General features: G+C 43.8%; 1 protein-coding gene across 5 annotated transcripts in view; it reads right to left on the bottom strand.

Annotated features, from left to right (window-relative positions):
* Positions 1-19,370, bottom strand: part of Fyn (FYN proto-oncogene, Src family tyrosine kinase) — a 194,215-nt gene that overhangs the window by 95,737 nt on the left and 79,108 nt on the right. For 4 of the 5 annotated variants that reach the window (XM_027402156.2, XM_027402155.2, XM_027402152.1 and 1 more), the window contains one exon: positions 11,100-11,169. The exons of the other annotated variant lie outside the window; for it this stretch is intronic. The gene's annotated coding sequence lies outside the window, so the exon portion shown is untranslated. Of the gene's footprint in view, positions 1-11,099; positions 11,170-19,370 lie in introns of those variants that run through there. 5 annotated transcript variants of the gene reach the window in all.

Genomic DNA, 19,370 nt, shown 5'->3' with positions numbered 1-19,370 from the left:
GGGGGGGCTGTCCCACACTGAGTATTTTCAGCACAGTATCAGCTAGCACTCTCAGACACTCAAATTTTCAAATTCTGTCTCCGTCCATTTCTGCGGCAGTAGCAGAACACTTTCAACTAAGGAGAAGAGAGGCTGATTTGCGCTCACAGTTCTGCTTGGTGTCTGTGCAGAGCTGGTAAAGTGGTCACCTGGTGACAGAGGGAACAAGAGAAAACAGAGGAGAGAACTCAGCTGCAGCAGCCCTGGCAGAAGACCGAACCCATTCCCATGAAAAAAGCACCCAGCCATCTAAACAGAATCAGCCCTTGCATGCCCTGCCTCTCAGCATGGCTACACAGGAGAGACCACACTTCAACAAATTTTGTGAGGAAAACTGTATTGATACCTCAAGTATCCAGTATCCATGCAATGCTGTTTCCTGTGAATGGATGATAGCTATAATAATGTTCACTTTATCTTCTTCCAACCATGTTCTGTATCTTCAGACTCCAAAATACTCTCCATATTGGCGAGTGTTAGAAGTTCGAATAGTGCTGAAGTTATGTACACAGATTTTAGGACAAGTTTGCCAAGGTATAGGCTCCCTAAGACAAAAGCTACAATTGGGTCAGAGGGGATGATTGTTACACTCTTACCTGGACCCTGAGACACATTCTATCTCCTCAGGAGAGTCAGAGAAAGGCTCCAGGTCAAGGCCACTTAAGTAAATGATGTCTAGCTTTGCTATTTTCTTTCCCCTGTTCATCCAAGGGTCCCTCTCTCTGCTAACTATTAGTATAACATGGAAAAACTAAAACATTTTTACTTAGGACCACCTTTGAAAACTAAACCTAGGGACCAAGACACTTGTCTAGAGGCAATGTTAATCCCTGCTTCTTAGTAGAAATACAGCCACTAAAAGACACTGTTCGATGAACATGAACTATTTACTCAGAAATAAAGAAGGCTCCAACCCAGCTGAGAGAAAGGAGTGTTGTGTACTGGGGGGTGGGTGTGTGTGTCTTAAGTTAGCATTGCTTTAGGGAAGGGGTGGGTAAGGAGAAAGGCCTTTCACATGTTCTGAATGCAAATCACCATATACCTAGGGCAGTTTAAATGGCAGTATCTGTCAATCAGGGTATATAAGTCATACCAAGTCACAACTTCAAGATACAACCCTGAGGGGCCTCCTCCAGCTGCTACAGGGCCTCAGAAAAGGCCCTGTTGCTTTCCCCTGCATGTCACTGAGAGCAATGGGATATGGAGACAATCTTTTCCTGATCCAAAGTTCAAATTTTATAAATCAGAGTTTGTGTGTGGGTGAAGCTCACTGTACAAACTCTAGGCTTCTTGCCCCATTTTTTTTTTTCGAGCTTCATCCCCCCACTGTGACTATTGTCTAAGAGTTCATGCAATGGGGTCGACAGACAGAGACTGGACACCTGGTATAAACAGAACCTGACCTTTTCTAGTGCTCATGGCACTGATATATTGGGTAAACATTTGATAGTCAAAACAAAATATAGGACTGGGAAGATGGCTTAAGTACAGTGCTTACTGTGCAAGCATAAGGACCTGAGTTAGAATCCCCAGCAACCATCTAAAAGCCAGGTTCGTGCAGGACGACTGACCACTGGGGCTCACTAGCAATCTAGCCTAGCTCCATGTTCAGTGAGAGACCCTCTCTTTAAAAGTGAGGTGAAAGTAACAGAGAAGGACATAAATAACAACCTGTGGCCTCCACATTTACTCAGATGAAGGGTGCACCCCCACATGCTTGTGTGCAACACATACACGTGCAATAAAACAAAATAACCCAGCAAAAGGGAGATGGAATGCTGGATGTGGCAGAGATGTCTATAACCCAAGTGACACTGAAGGCTGAGGCGAGACTTCAGGTTCAAGGACCACCAAACAAGTTTGAGAATAGCCTGGACAACTTACTGAGTCCCTGTCTGTCTCAAAGAGCAGGTAAAAGGACTAGAGGTAAAACTCAGGATTAGAGTGCTTGTATTACACATGCAGGGCTTTAGATTCAACCCCCTCATATGACCCCTCAAAGGAGACATTTGTGACATTTAAGAATACATAATACCTATGTGCTCTATGATGTCACTGAACAACTACCAAATAACAAATACAGGATCTGTTTAAGGATCTATTAGTTAGGAAGGGCCTTTAACAAGGAATGCATTATGACATCAATTGCTCTTGAAAAAAAAATGCCACCAAATTATTTCTAAGAAAAATAGAATCATGGAAACTACCACAGAGAAACCAGAACTATGCTACAGCATGCACCAACATTTCCAGGCAGTGGTCTCTCTGGCCACCAGGGTGGAGGCAAACTGCTGAACTGGCAGTCATGGTCACCCTAGGCATCTCCCTATAATTAGAGTGCCAGGGAAAAGGCACAAGGAGGAGAGAATTAATGTGGCCTCAGACTCAGGAAGAGGCAAGAGCACTGATTAGGTTTCTCTGGGGGAGATTCAAGAGGAAGAACCAGCTGGTGTGACCTTGGACCCATACACTGCCCAGGAATGTAGCCACCTAGGAGTCACACGAACACCTGAAATGCAACTCCCTTGAAGGGAGACTCGCTGTAAGAATAAGATTCAGTCTAAACACTGCATGGCAAACAGTCACATCTTGGAGATCTCTCTCTCTCTCTCTCTCTCTCTCTCTCTCTCTCTATATATATATATATATATATATATATATATATATATAGTAAAATATAAAACCCAAGTTCACTAGTTTCTTTTTCTTTTCTTTTTCATAGTCTGGTGCTGAGAAAATGATCCACGAAGTCTTTGTGTGGATTTCTATTGGATGGTGCTGGCTCAGACTGCAGCTTCTTCACTGTGAGTCAGAGCTAGTGGTGGGAGCCTGGCTGTTGGTAGGCTCAGGTGGCCTGAAAAAACACTGTGAGCCATGAGATGACCTGTCAACCAACACGTTCTCGCTGCTACTGGCTGGCAGACAAGTTTCCCTTTAGGAAGCATGAGAAGCGATGCCAACATAGATTCAAGGTGATCAAGCCTAATTGGCAGGGAGCTGCCCCTCTGTGCCTGAGGGTGGTTAATCTGTTAAGTGGGAGAAGGAGGAAGTTCTTGCATAATGAGCAACATTCTAGAGGCTCTGTGTCTGCATAGCTGCCACCACTCCAAAATGGAGTAATTCTGGAACAAACTAGGATGAACCTCAGGATGAACCTCACCAGTTCTCAGGCAGGACCTGTCCTGGAAGTGTTTTATCTGTTCAGTCTGCTTTAGTCCTTGCATGGTCACATATTCACAGCTTTTCTGTGTGTATCGGTATAAATGGGCTAAAGCAAGACTTGGGGAAGTGTGAGAAGGAAAAATCCTCTAGATGTTCAGAGGAAAGCGCTACTTAAAGGTGACTTAGGAAAAATCTACTTCTGGCTTTTAATCTACTAATCCAGAAATCTTAAAGCTTTGGCTTAAGGAAATCCAATGCCTTCGAGCACTGGTTCTCAACCTTCCTAATGTTGCTATCCTTTAATATAGTTCTCCATGATGTGACAACCACCAACCATAACATTATTTTCATTGCTACTTCATAACCGTAATTTTGCTACTGTTATGATGGTCTTGGGGAATCCCCTGTGGAAGGATCATTTGACCCCCAAAAGGGTCATGACCCAGAGGTTGAGAACCACTGCCTTTGAGTATTAAATAATCAAGGTAAAGAATGCTTTTGTGAAACCCAACTGTCCCTTCTTCACAAATCTAACAATCTGTAAATCAAAACAGTATCACAGTTTTTCACTCCAGTATAATAGTTTCTTACATGGAGTAGAAAATGTTAAAATGTACAAACAACAAAGAAAAACTTCCATTTGTAAACAGGCCTTAGCCAGCAGTGGTGCTGGCTGTAAACAGCAACTGAGTTTCTGAACTTCAAATGAACAAATCAGTGGTCTATATTGAAGTCAGGACGTGTGACACAGACCCAGAGTTCCAGCAGTGTTAGCCTGCTCAGCCTGGCACTAAAGAGCACCTGTTCCTTTCAGAAGTGGGGGCCTGCATCTCTCCAGCAGTTTAGGGACCTTCCAGATACACAGGGTCTACCACTCTGAGGCAGGAACTGCAGACTGGGAAACACAGCCAGAGGGGATCCTGGGCAAGGAGCTGCTGGAGGACCTTGGTTAAGCATGACCAACAGAGGTGGCTTGATCTGAGCTCCACTGTACAGGCTGTGTGACCTGTACACGTTATTTCAGCCCTCTGAAATGTGCAAGAAGAAAGTGAAAGAAACTCTACATGCAAGGAGGCTGTGTGACATTTAGCTTAACAGAAAGAAGCTCTCTGCGGAAGTTACTCCTTCCTATCCCTAAAGGCAAGAATGAAAACTGCTATGTAGGACAATCTGTTATTACAATAAAATCTAGCAGACTACCACAGAAATCAAAGATATGAAGATGTGTATTACTTCGTGCAGAGAACTCAAGACTTACAAGAAAGAGGCAAAAACATCAGGCAGCCTTCCAAAATAACTACGGACCCAGGCAAAGACTATCCAGATGCTCACACCACCAGATGACAGACATTAGGACAGGATTCACAAAGTACCGGGTATCCTAGGTGACTCAGCAACTCCAAGTGCACCCTCATATGGTAGGTCTGGTTACCACCCTGGTCGACACCAAACAAGACGGAGCATGGTAAACAACCCAACATCACTTGTCCTATGATGTTATGTCATATTAGACACAAGATGTATTCTTCCTGAAATCTGTTTAATCTCTACTTTAATAGCAACCCTCCAGACCTGATGCTTTCAGGGAAAAGGAGAACAGATTAAATGGCACCATGAAGAAATAGACAAGACCAACGCATGGGATATGTGAGAGGCAGAGGCAGGCAGAACTCTGAGATCAAGACTACCTTGATCTAAATAGTGAGATCTAGATTGTCCAGGGTTACACAGAGAGTGGACTCATCTCAAGGAATAAAAGAAAAGAGTTTTGGCTAGATGGGGAAGTCTGAAGACATACTGGAATTTGCAAACACTATGCTGGATGTTATCAACAGTATTGTGATACACCGTGCTGTTGATTTTTAGGTTAGACACAGTGCAATACTTCAAACGGAAATGTCCAGACATTTTCTGTTTCTAGGTGGCTCAGAAAACAAATCTGCGTAGTTTTTATATATGACTGGGAAAGAACAAAGCAAATATAATAAATATGGAACAAATGGCAAATTGAAGTAAAAGACTTACAAAGTGTTTGCTTCTTATTCTACCAACCAGTAGGTTTGACATTTTTTTAAAAACAACAAGTTTGGGTGCTGGAGAGATGGCACAGAAGTTAAGAGCATGCACTGCTCTTCCAAAAGACCTGAGTTTTATCCCCAGCACCCACAACAGATGACTCACAACCATCTGTTAACTCCAGCTAGAGGGCGGTACCACACCTCTGACCTCTGTACATCTGCACTCATGTACACATAACCCCTACAGATACAGAAACATATGCATATCTAAACATAATAAAAATAAGATAAAAAATAAAAAGTTGGGGAAGGAAGGTGGAAAGAAAATAAAAAAAAATTGCCACCACCTTGGGGTGGGGAACAGATAATATCGGCATCTCCCCTGGGAAAAGCTGTCCATACTGGCATTCAGGCCAGATTCCCTTCCTGCATTCTCATTCAATATTTCTTTTATCACTTTAATGAATTTTGCATGTGCTCATTCAAGCCAACATGTTGCTGTTTCAGTTTCTTTGCTGGCTGACAACAAAACTAAACTTTAAATAAAGCTCTCTGTAAGCGGGCCGTGTTAACCCACAAGGCAGGATGAAGCCTCAGACCAAATCCCAAAGTCAGGACACTGACACCTAAATCTCTATCAAGATGCTGTCTTAAAGTTATTTTTAAGTAGTGTGCATGTGTGCATGCATGTATGTGTGCACACTCACACGCGTGCACGTGTGCAAGTGTATGTGTGTATCTCTGTCCACAGAGGCTGGGGATACAGGTGGTTATGAGCTCACCAAGATGGGTGTTAATTACAGAACTTGGGGCCTCAGGAAGAGCAAAGAAGCACATGCAAACACTGAGCCATCTCTCCGACCCTATCAGGATGGTTTCAAGCTGGTGAGATTAGATAAACGTCTGTGGGCAGAGCATCTTACTGGACTCTTTATCTTTCCCCCACACAGGGTCCCATTCTCCTGTGCTTGGTGATGATGGAGGAAGAGCAGGTATGGAGCAATGATCAGCCAGGCCACGGAGGTGTCAGTGAATCTACCCGTGAGAAGCATGCTGTGCTGAGCTCCTGTGCATAACCTGTAGAACAGCCTGTCTGCATTCCATGTCTAGAGTTCCCAGTGAAGCAGGGTGAAGACCTCGATGCCTTCAATGCAGAGGGCTACAGGGGACATGGATTCCAACAGTTGAGTGTGTATCTGGTTTCACTGTGTGTTCCTTGTACAGCGCAGAGCTGTGCTTCTCAGCAGGATGCTCCAGATGCTGTCACAGAAGACACCTCTTCCCTAGGCTCTGAAGGCCTACTGGCAACCTTGGGCCACTCCCTACAGCACCACATATCAACAGTGCCTCCGGTTCTTCAGGGGACATCAAACATTCCCACACATTACTAAATATCCCCACCTTAGACAGGCAAATTCAGGGGCCTCCGAATTTTACACAGTGATATGACTCCAGTACTTACGAACTAGTTTGGGAGGATCAAATGCACGGCAGCTCGTTATAAACTTAAAAGAGCTACCTGAGTGGCATCCAGACGCAGCCTTACTGGCAAAGTTAACGTGGGACTGGACACCTGGGTCCCAGACAGCCCTATTGCAGTTTTTTTCAATCTAGTCAATTACTAGCATATGAAACAGCTTCTGACTCTGAAAACACTTCCTCTAAGTGAGCATTTTGGGTTTCTATGTGTTGCTACAGATTAAAGCCACACTATGGCATGAGTTTTAGAGTAAGGGCAGATGGCAAAGCCATGGGCTACTGTAGATGACAGGGCAGCATGCTGGAGGCAGCTTCATGGAATCTGGTCCAGGTTGTTGCCAAAACTATCCTGGAGTGAAAATGACACCTGCCTTGGTGAGCAAGTGATAAAGGGATTGTGGATGACTTTAGCGATCAGGAGTACAAAACAATGCGGAAGGCGGCACTCTGCCCCACCCCCAGTATACAGGTTGGTTTCCAAAGAAACTACTCTGGGCATCTCCTTAAACTCTAGAGCAATGCTCCTGAAAGGGTATCTTAGAGGCCGGGCCAGACTACAACATACAAAGTCTCTTAAACTGTAAGCTCTAAGCAAAAGCTGAGATGGGGCAGGGATTCTCAGTGCTACAAATGGACAGTTTTGTCACAGACACTTGCCCCAAATAAAACAGTGGTTTTTATAGTCTCTTTCACCTGTTTACCTCCGAGACTTCTATATTCTCCTCGAGTTCCATTCATCTTAAAGACATAGAGCAGTAACACAAGGTCCCTAAATCTTTGGGCCTGGCCATCTGAAATGAGGCTTTCAGCCTTCCCTTGTCTGGCTTTCCAGAACACATTTCTACTGCGTTTGTGTGAGAGGAAAGGATACAAGAAAGGCAAATAGAAGACCATGAAGCCAAAAGAACATCCTACTAGAGCTTTTGGTAAGAGTGTATCCACGCCCTCCACATATGCCACATCCTTTCTGGGAAGACGTTGCTGGCCTGGACGCTGGGTTAGTGAAACCTAAAATACACCACACAAAAAGCACAGTTACCCTTCCAAAATAGGTCCCTTAATTAAGTCAAGCCATCTCAAGAGAATTGTTCTGTGTCGCGGCTTGACATATGCTGCTTTAATCTCACAGCGTCAGTAAATGCAGCCATATTGGGCTGCAAACGTGCACAGCAACTCACATTTAAGCCAGATTGTGGTGTCACTAGCAAATGGATGCAAATAAACAGCCCTGTGAACCAAAATACTTGATGTCAATCATCTGTAATGAGATCCCTCTCCTCCCTCAATACATTTCTACCCATGATTCTGAGGGAAGGACCACTCAGATTGCAGTACCATCTCATCTGCAGACAAACACATCTGAGGAAGCTGGACTGATGTCTAAACCATGAGACAGCCCTTCTGTTCAGATGCTGAGAGCACACTGTGAGAACCTCTCTTTCCTTCTGTGGACCATGGCTCAGTATAACTTGTCTGTCTGAACTCTTTAGGTCTGATTTTCTTGGAATCAGGAGGTAGCTTAACTCCTAATGAAGTCAGGCAGGTTCCTGAAGGAGGTAGCTTCCTGGCAGCCATCTCAGACCTCTGTATTCTGAGCCCTTTTCAGAAGTCTACATGTGTCTCATTAGATCATCTTAAAACATAAACCCTCATATCAGTGATCACTTGAGACATTTTCCTGGCTCTATCTCCGTCTACTGGCATTTGGACTATTTTCTGGGTTTGTGCACATGTGCTGCTGAATGCAGGGCATTTAGCAACATCCCTCCCATTACCAAACACTCTCGAGGTGTTTAGTGACCCCGGATGAGAACCACTGTTCTCTGTGTACTTATGTCTCACCGTGACATAGCCCAGAGGTGAGGGAGAGTCTTGGCTTTTCGAGAATCTTAAACTGACTCGTGATGAAGGATCTGAATCTGAGAAACACTTGTGTGTCAAACAATTCATACACAGCACTCACACTGTTCATTAACAGTGACAGGACCCAGAGGTTGACATATTTGCTACCCTGAGCCCCTGGACTGCTCCCTTCTCCAGAGCTCTGTTCTCAGAAGACTACTCAACAGAAGCCTCCACAAACCATCACCAGGTGCTCAGTACGAAACCAGTGGATGAGAGGGATTTTAGGGCTGGGTATCTGGTAACGTCACCTACAGAGGCAAGGCATGCCCAGTCGGATCCTGACAGCTACAGTGCTTTGGTGCTGGGCATTCACTAGAGAGGGAACTGTAAAGCAGGGGCCTCTTCTAAAAGCTCCCAGGGTGGGGCGGGACATGGACATAACACGGGAAGAAAAAGGACCTAAGAAGGGGTGACAGTCATTTAGTCCACAGGAGAACAGGTGGCAGAGGAGGAGCATATGAACATGGTGGACTAGTGTGTGTGTGAGAGAGAGAGAGTGAGGTGACCAACCCAAACCCTAAGAGCAGCAGGGGACTCAATGAATATTCAAGTGTTCATCACACCCTTCCATGTGCCAGGCACAGTGGTAGCAGGAAGGGCTCAACCTAAGTCCCTGTCCCACATACAATCAATGTAAAGAGCAGGCTGTTTTTCTTTCCACTCTCCCTCAACCCACTTTCTTTGCAGCAAGTTAAGATAACTGTCCTTTGTCTAAGAGCTCATTCTTTCCATCCTTCATTCACACACAACAAAATTCTCTCTCTCTCTCTCTCCTGTACAGTTCTGTAGGCTTTCACAAAAGCCTACAGTTGTATAAATACCACAACTAAGATATGGGACAGTATGGTCACTCTTCTCAAGACAATTTCCTTGTGTTCCCTAATTGTTTATTTGATTATTCATTAAGAGAAAACCATCTGGGGTCAGCATAATGATTCAATGCATGCATACAGTGTCCAATATCAAATCAGAATGAGCATTCAAAACTCCTCATGTAAGTATTTCTACATGCTTGGAGCCTTTGTGTTCTTTTTTAGTTGTTTTGAAATATATCCTATGTTGTAATAATCAGTACTTTCCCAGTGGGCTGGAGGAACCTACTCCTTCTGTCTCACCACCTTATATATCAACAAGCTGCCTTACTAAAGACCAGTTCCTTATCTCCAAGATGACTTGTATCCCCTGGTTAGAAATTTTGTTGAAGAGCCTTTGTGGCTCTTTAGAGATTATCATAGAGACTTCCTGAGGCCATGTCCATGTCCTTGATTCACAGATGGAAATGTGGCCTTAACATCAGCACCCCTCTACTGTGACATGGCTGATTTGCTCCCAAATATAGGTAAAGGCTTACCCCCAAACCAAATTCTTGGGTCTCTATGAAGTTACATAACCATAAGGGGGTAAAATAAAAACAAAGGTTTGGAAATAAAAGCCTATACAAACCAAAAGTGTTATTTGCTTCACTGCTGTCCCTTCTTACTAATATGAATGAGAATTGTATCATACTTTAAACAAAAGCTCCAACAAGTGACCTCACTCAGTTGCAAGGTGGCAGGAAGGGAAGTCAACTTAGCTGTGCTTGTGTGAGAATGGCTTCCTGGGGTTCCAGGAGGAGGCCCAGGTCACAGGGGTCCCCCAGCTCATTATGGAGTAAATGATGGAGAAGTGGCTATGGTGCTCCCTGTGAAATCACATGTGTGTGTGATCAACCCATCCTGCAAGTCTTTCTGCTGAAGACATGCACCTTTTGAGTGGTTTTGCTTCAATGGCAGATGTACTCCCCAAACAAGCATGGTGGCTGTGGAGCATCACCGACTGTGCCCAGCACTTCTCAGTTCAATTATTCCCACAACAATCTTGTGGAGTAGGAAATACTAAAGGCCTTGGCCTACAGAAGAATCATAGAGGTTATAAAACAACCAATAGGGGCTGAGGAGTTCTAACCTGGACCCAACTCTAAGGACTGCCCTCCTCACCACCAGCGAGGTTGGGATGCTGCTACTCTGGGTCTCTCAAGCTATTGCTCCAGCCTGGGGCAAGCTCCCAGGAATCTGTGCTGCTCACCTCTTTCCATTTCCCATTCCTCAAACAGCTAACCTCTCTCTGGTCTCAGCATGCAGGCTATTTCAAGCCCCTGCTTTGGAGACAGTACTTCTTCTGGTCTGTGAGTTTATTACTCCTATTACACGGCTGGCTTAATACGGAAACTAAATTGCCAAGGGTATCTTGGGTTGTGCATCTGAGCTTTCCCAAATCTATACTTACTAGTTTTTAGAAAACCCTGGATCACCTAATACCATTAGCTTAAACAAGAAAAACAGCATGCCGTCAGAAAACACTAATTCATTGCCACATTTCATCAAAAACTTTCATATGAAGTTTAGTGCAGATTTAACAGATGGGCAGGGCAGAGCAGACCAGGGCAGGGCAGTGGCTTCCCCTCATTGGTACCATTTTACAACTAAATGTGTTAGAAATAAACTTGATAACACTTACCCAAATTTCCACCAACTATCACAAACTTTATATACACCACATGTCTTCTAAACCACCGGTAGGACTGACTCTGAAAAAACAATGCAAATAAACACCTTATTCGCAATCCGCTTTAAGCCGCCCAGTGCTCATTCTTTGTGGCTCTTCACCATGTGGAACACCCATCATGCAGCAACAAATTCCCTACCAGCTGCCCCTTTGCTGTGCACAGGAAAATGAAACCAATTTACACATTTTCTTAGCATACATGAGTTAGAAAAAAAAATCTGTGAACAATCGAATCAATCAGAAACTGTGCTTACAAATAAGAATTTCCAATCCTTTAAAACAACCAAAGGTAAGAGAACAATGGGGAAACACCTAAGATTAAACTTGTAACATTTCCCCTTAGAGCCAATTCCTCTCCTTTTTATCACAGCACTCTTCCTTCTGCCTAGTTCTGGGAGGTCCCAGGCTACTTTCCTCTCTCTTCTTCAGTGGATCTTATTTAACTATCTGTAAAATAGGAATTGTTGTGACCAACCTCACAGTGTCATTGTTACTGTTAAATCCAATCAGTTAAGTCACTCACACGACACAGGTTTTAAAAGCAGCAGACACATGGTAAGTGCTGAGTGAATGGAAGCTCTGCCCTTCGTGCTCCTCATTGCCCCCATCTGAGTCCTAACATGGCTTGGCTTCTCACCTCTGCTGCACATCAGGCCCACGCAGCAGACCTGCTGCTGAGCCCACACCCAGGCTGGGGCTCACTTCACTCTACCCTTCCCTTCCTAAAACCTGTATATTACCCATGAGATGAATCGGCCTGGACTCACATTTGCCCCAGCTTGATTTCCACAGGTTCTCAATCAGGCGGAAGCACAGCGGCCACCTCACCTGCTGCTGGGCCTATACCAGGCCTGCGCCTCCCCTGGTCCCCTTCTGTCCTCACCCCTACTAGTAAGAGGCCCAGGTATTTTCTTTCTGAAGAAATACTTTGCCTTTCTGAACTATGTCAGTCTACAGAATTTTTTCAGAATTCTAAATGGAATTTTTATTGTTTTTATTGCTTGTTTGTTTGTTTTTTTAAGAATAATGTCTTTAAGTACTTGAATTAACATATGAAATGCAAAGAATTTAAGCCACAAAATGAATCCATAATCAGTTATCAAAATTTTTCATAGCAATACAGTGGGACCCTGTCTCAAAAAAATTTTTTAACAAAGTTGAGATGGACTTCCCTCAATATTTAAACAATTTTCTGCAAAAACTAAAGTAAGTGCCATTTTTAAGTATCTTTAAATGAAAAATCATATTTCATGATGTCCTTGATTGTAATATAATATAGAAACATTCACAATACTATCCATAGTCTATTCTATACAGACCTAAAACTATTCCACAATAAAAATAAATGCTGAATTTCAGTTCAAGGTTAAGGAAAATGAGGAGTAGATTTCTTCCCCTTTAGGTCTCTGACCCCTTTAATTCCAGCCATGTCCTTAGTCCAACAACACCAGCTTTAAGCCTCTCCTACTCTCCTAACTCTCATCTTGATTTTCCTAATTTGGTATTACCTTCAATTCTTGTTTTTCTAGTCTTTTGTATTAGATTTTGATACACTTTCTATTTCAAGTTTTAAGCATTTTAACTTTTTATTCCTTGTAATAACACTCTCCCCTATCACCAGCATGGGAAGGGAGGTATTCATCGGTACTGTCTGCATCAATCAGAGACTAAGTTAGCTGATTGGACAAGCCTGACTAACATTAAAATTATCTCATCTCTCTTTGGCAGCCTATGAGGTCCTAAATATGTAGATGGACACCTCAGCATTCTATATTTAGATTACAAATGACTGAAGTTAGGCAACAAAATGTTCTCTTCCTTTTAGAGAGTGGATGCTTCATCTGTGTTGCTGACTGACAGATCTCTGGGAACAGACCAGCTGTTCACGTATTCACTGACAAGTAACACCCTGGATGCCTAAGAGATAAGCACACTCCTGCCTTCCTGGAGCACCAAGTCCAGCAGTTTCCCTCGGCTGGTCCAGAGCAGCTAGGAATCTCTCCGCCTCTCAGGCTCTTGCAAAGCAAAAAAAAAAAAAAAAAAAAAAAAAAAAAAAAAAAAAAAAAAAAAAATGGTGAAACCATGTTGGCAAGGCCAGTTAGCACCACTTGGCATCTACTGGAAACTGGACCAATATCTGATTTCCTGCCAAACACCTAGACGTGAAGCTGTGGTGCTGGAGCAAGCAGATCAAGCAGACGAAATGGTGAAATCCCAAAACCTCCCCATCGCCCCAGGATAATACCTTTGCATGTGAGGCCAGAGATGACGACCATCTCAGGTAGGTCTGTTTAACATCTGGCCACATCCGGCATTCCAAGCCCCACTGTATCTGTGATGAGTCAGACCCATGATGGACAAGACCGTCCATACTATCCTTTTGCCTAAGTGACTTCAGCAAGAGATAACTGTGTATCTTTTGCCAAAAACAAACAAACAAACAAACAAACCAGGACAGTTCTCCCTTTTTAAATGAAGAAAGCATAATGATTTTCTCCATTGGAAATCAGTAATCAGGGCACAGTGACCAATTGCTTTGGCAGAAATTTACCACTGGCAGAATTTTCTACACCTAACATCATGTCAAGTGACTCTCAGGATACGTGGGTGTGTATTCTTCTCCAGCAACGCCCAAAGTTAATGAGCTATTGACTGTAAGAACAAGGGGTGGGCTTGGCACATAGCCCTCTATATTTAAGCCCATTTATTTCTATTTCTTTAGGATTTGGATATATGATATTAGCTACCAGTAAAAGTAACTGAAGGATAGCAAAGAGGTGACTCTACCTTACATTTCTTGAACTGCAATGTGTGTGTAGTTATGAAGGAGTAATACTGTTTTTATGGCTACACCCACACAACACTTTGTATCCCTTTCTGTTTCTAAGATATACCACAGGCTGTGTATAAATGTTGAGTTCAAGGAGACATTTTAGGTACACACTATGAACAGATATTGCCAATATAGCTTTAATCAATACAGGGCTATTCTTGCTTTCTTCTTCCTAATGGAGCCCTCATACATCCATTACCAGACACAGAGTCTTGAGAGCTGGGGACAATGATCTCACTGGGGGTTTAGGGCTTTGCAAGGAAACCAACCCACTGACACAAACGCCATGTGGGTATCAGTCAAGCTTTCCCAGGTGATCCGTGTGTATACTAAGGTTGGAGAGGCTCTGACTCAAGAGAACCCCAGACTCTTGCCAGTGACTGGGTCAAAAATAAACATGGGCCCAATGTTTTACTAGGAACACCTCATTTCTCTGAGAGAATCACTTTCTCTCTCTCTCTCTCTCTCTCTCTCTCTCTCTCTCTCTCTCTCTCTCTCTCGTCTCTCTTCTCTCTCTGTGTGTGTGTGTGTGTGTGTGTGTGTATGTGTGTGGTGTGTGTGTGTGTACACGGACGCTCGAGAAAGGGGGGTCTGGAGTTCCATGGCTCTTTTGCTATAGCCTAGGGCTATGGCTGAGATATGGAAAAAACACTGGGAAGCAGAGCATGGACTTCAGCACCTCTGAGTTCCCAGTGAACGCCTCACTGTTTAGGTCTCACTGAGTGGAGTTGCCAATTGTTTGCTTTAGAAAAACGCTCCCAAAAGGGACAGGATGGCAAGGTGCTGAGCCCCCTTACATTCTGAAGGGCCAGAGCAGCACTTGGAGATTCATCTTGCTGGAACTGACCCAGTCCTGCTCTGGTTATGATGACAGTGTCTCTGTCTGTGCATTCCCACAAGCTCTAAGTCAGCTGGACACAATCATCCAGAGGAAATGCTGAACACTTTCCAAATTATCTTAACCAGAGTGGTCAACAGTTGCCTTCCCAAGAAGTCACATGGATGTCATTTCCTGCAAAGACAATGGGAGACTAATTGCTCAGCCTCCAATAGGGAAGATATGTAATTACTGAAGGGTAAATAAAGAAGAGCTTGGGGCTCTCAGAGTCTGTTTCTGGATCTGCTCCAATTACTTGTGGAACTGGGGGTGGCTATCTTGTCTAGAAGAGATCTGAGGGGCAGTACCTTATGTAGGCATTTATACCCTTTTACATGTCCCTGGTGAAGCCCTTTCTGAGAGAGGCAAATAGGCTGGCAAGTACACAGAACCACATGTGGCTTTAGTATAATTTTGACTCATATGCAGGAGTTATGTATAGCTGTGGAAAATGGAAACGTCTCACCAGATATCTTTGGTGTCCTAGATTGTTAACCGCATTGGAGGAAAGGAGTAGTCTGGGTTTGGACTGATGTTGGGTTTGTCAAGATGGCCTGATGAGGATGAATTTTCTCTCAGGGAGTGATCACACTGATTGTCTTACACAATGTCTTGATGCCCAGCTCTTTGCCCCTCAGACACTTTTTGCTTTCTCTCTCCTTCCCCTCTTTCCTACTTCCAACTTTCCTAGTTCCCAACAGCACCCTGTGCAATGAATTTCAAACTACATCGCTACCATTCTTGTTCCTGGCTCATCAGCCACCTTTAGCCAGAGGGAAGGACCTCTCTCTTGGCCACCGTTGTGTTGGTAGCGCTTGTACAGTACCTGGCATGGAATTTACAACATCTGCTGAATGAGCAGCCGAAAGCCTCCTGGGGTTAAGACTGTCTCACAGCAGCTCCTGTTACTTCCTAGCTCTGGCTTCTTCTCATCCACCTTATTGGCATATATGAATATCTGGGTCACAAGCTGCTCAGGTCCCAACAACAATGTGTCATTTAGAAAGGACTTACAGCCTAGACCTCACTTGGCAAGTGAGAAACCACACTCACTACAGCCAAGAAGCTTACATACAAGAAGTCTTCTAACTAGAAGACAGGAGAGATGGGAATTTTACCCAGGTTGCTGACCCAGACCTCTGGCTTAACTCTAGTTCGAACACGTACAACAATCTCTCAAGGGAACCTAATTAAAAAATATTTGTTGACTGGTTGAATAAACTGATGGATCTCATGCATGTAACAAGGGGTGTTATAGTGGGGTTTCTCCCCCAAAAGTTAAGGAATCAATATGACATGGGGAAGCCGTTGTCTCTCTAGGATAAGGGGAACAGCTAGAAACCACACTTTGTCCTACAGGGCCATTAAGCCACATCCATCCAGGAACTGCTGGGCCTGTGACATTGCTAGAAATCTCAAGATAAAATAAAAAGAGTAAAACATAAACAAGCAAAACAAACAAGCAAACCCCCTCAACTGCCTATTATTTACAAGGTTAAACATATGCTCTGCTCCTAGAAGCTATGCAAAGACTGAGAGCTGAGAGGGGAGGTGAGTTCCTGCCTTGTCTGTTTCTCAGCTCTCCTGTGACTACTGTTATTTGTAGCGTGAAGTAAAGGCTGGCGGTTTATGTGCACAGTAACAACAGACTCCCCCCAGCTACAGAGTCTCCGAAGACCTACAGCTAAATTTTCTGAAAAATCAGAGCTCCAAGTGATCAGATACTACACCAAACAAGCCAGCACACAGACAAAGCCCCACCCACTGCCAGGGCCAGGATGGTTTCCAGGGAAGCAAGCCCACTCTGACTGATTGTAGACTTCCCTCCTCCTTTTGGGTGGGTGCGGGGTGATTAACAGGGTGTTTTGGGAAGGTCTCACTGACCCACTCGCTAACCCTCCTGTTAAGCCTGGTTTCCCTCCAACAAGCTGTGTGGACTCAAGCACAGCTGTGGTGGCTGCTTTATGATTTGTTGGAGTGGGAGTAAACAGCAGAGGGATGATGATGAGGAGGAGGAGAAGGAGGAGGAGGAAGAGAGAGAGAGAGAGAAGAGCACAAGAGGCACTATGCCAGCAAGGAAGGAAGTAGTGACCAGAGACTAACTCGAGTACCAGGATGAGATGGCAGAGGCTCACTGTGAGCAAGGCATCGCAAAATCAGCAAAGAGTTCATTATTGGCTACTAAGAAGCCAAGAGAGAGCAGGTTCCTGAGATTGTGAGATTAGATTGGAGAAATACAGATTGGGGGTTCATGGCACTCAGGCATGGGCTGTTGTGTAAATGGGTGGGTGAGCCAAGGGAGCACTGCTCCCACTATCGAAACCTTCAGCAAGGCCCAAGCAATAAAAATATTGACATATTTCCTATTATTATTATTATTATTATTATTATTATTATTATCATATTGAAATCTATAGATCAAGGGTACTTGGCTCATTTAGGGTTAGAAATAAGCGAAGTAAATGACATTGGAACAAGGAGTTAACTGTCTGGTGTGGGGTGGAGTTTGAGTCGCTAAGAGTCATTAGAATGAAATATATGTGCGCAATAATCCCATCTTTCTTCCCAGTCCTGAAATCACCTCGGGCAGCAGGCAGAACGAGAAAATGAAGCGACACTGTTTTATAGCAAATGTGAATTGTTTCTGAGTTGCCCTTTTAGGTCAAGCTATTTCTAGGCTCTGCAGTTTAGTCTGGATTAGAAACACTGCATTGTTCTGATGCATGTGCACCTGCTAAACATGTCCCCTGGCTCCCCCTAAAGAGACACCCTGTAGTGGCTCCAGGGAAGGCTGAAAAATGCACTTCTGTATAATTTCACATTCAATCCAGAAGGGAGGTTAACAGTGAGTCATGCAGACCCTGAGATGCAGGCGGTGAGCATATCAAGCTTGAGAGTAGATGGATTGTTAAAAGAAGATCCTATAATTTAAATTTTATTTTTTAGTACCAGAACCTGGTGTGTCTCTCACATACCCAGCACGCGTTCGCACACACACACACTTTCTCTCTCTCTCTCTCTCTCTCTCTCTCTCTCTCTCTCTCTCTCTCTCTCTCTCTCTCTCTCTCACACACACACACACACACACACACACACACTCTCAAGGCTTATATTAAATTCTCATTACTAAATAGAAGTAGAACAGACCAACTTTCACTCAGACTCCCAACTGCCCTGAGCCATCTCCAGGCCCCAGGTTCTGAGGACACTGACAATTAGGGATCTAGTTCCCCACTTGATCCAATACCCAAGTCTCAGCTCAACATATCTTAGAGCCCATGTTAAGGTTCTCAGTTATGCCACTGGGTTGATCCAACATAGCCATGATGATCCAACATCATGCTAACTTTTTCTTTACCAAGAACCTGTTGCAACCATCCCTGAGATGCCAGGTTTTAAAGCAACAAATCTCCCATAAAAACAATTTCTGAAGTATGTGCTTTATTTGTCCAGCTCTGGCTTGGATTCAGTGAGACTGATTTAAATCTTTGCCTTGCTAAGTTTAGTAAACTTGGAAAAAATCCATAATGATATGAATTCAAAGCAGAAGCTTTCCTCCCCTCTTCCTGCTTTTAACAAATCTCCATCAAAAGACAACCAATTACCAGCACTGAAAAGATGACCCAGTGGGGGAGGAGCTTAGCCCAGTGGGGGAGGGGCTTGGCCCAGTTGGGAGGAACTCACTGCACAAGCAGGAGGACTGAAGAATTGTGGCACAAGGAAATCTCAGGACTTTTTAGACAACAATTCTCTCACAAATTGAATCTTTAATTTTAAATAAAAAGGTCAACTAGCACTTTTTTTTTTCTGGAATGAATCTATAAACAGAAATCACCAGGATATGCAAAGGACCAAAAGTAAGAAAAATCCTGGAAAAGTAAACAAGACCTTTTCAGATAAGATTTACTACAGAATAACAGTGGTCGAGAGCAAGTACATGGACACTCAGAAGTACACAGACACTCAAACAGTACACTGACACTCAAAGATACATGGACACTCAAATAGACCAACAGAGCAAATCAGTCTAAAACAGATAGGAATAGTCACTCAGCCAGTGGGAAGACAAGATTGAAGGTCAGTACACAGTGCTGGGCTCACTGAGGTATTAAGGTGAACTGCATCTCCCCAAAAGATATGTTGGGAGTCCTGATCTCCAAGGACCTTACAAAGTGACCTTACTTAGAAACAAGATGGCTGTGTGTGCGGAGATGAGGTTATATAAAATAGTAAGTCCTGGATCCATTTTTTTTTTTTTGTACCTTAAATAAGAAGGAAACAGATCCAAAGAGACCCCTAGGGAAGAAGGCCATGAACTGAGGCAGACAAAGATCAGAGTGCTGCAGCAGGAAACCAAGGAGTGGGATCAAGGAAGAACTGCCAATCCCCACCAGCAGTGAGCAGAGGGCTCTTCTTGCAAAATGTCAGGAGGCAACACCCTGCTCACACCTCAACTGTGAACTTCTGGCTTCTAGAATACATTTCTGTTATTTGAAGCCACAGGTTTTGTTAT

Source organism: Cricetulus griseus, chromosome 2 (genome assembly GCF_003668045.3).
Source record: "Cricetulus griseus strain 17A/GY chromosome 2, alternate assembly CriGri-PICRH-1.0, whole genome shotgun sequence".
Classification (NCBI taxonomy): Eukaryota; Metazoa; Chordata; class Mammalia; order Rodentia; family Cricetidae; genus Cricetulus; species Cricetulus griseus.
This window is presented reverse-complemented; position numbering and strand designations above follow the sequence as displayed.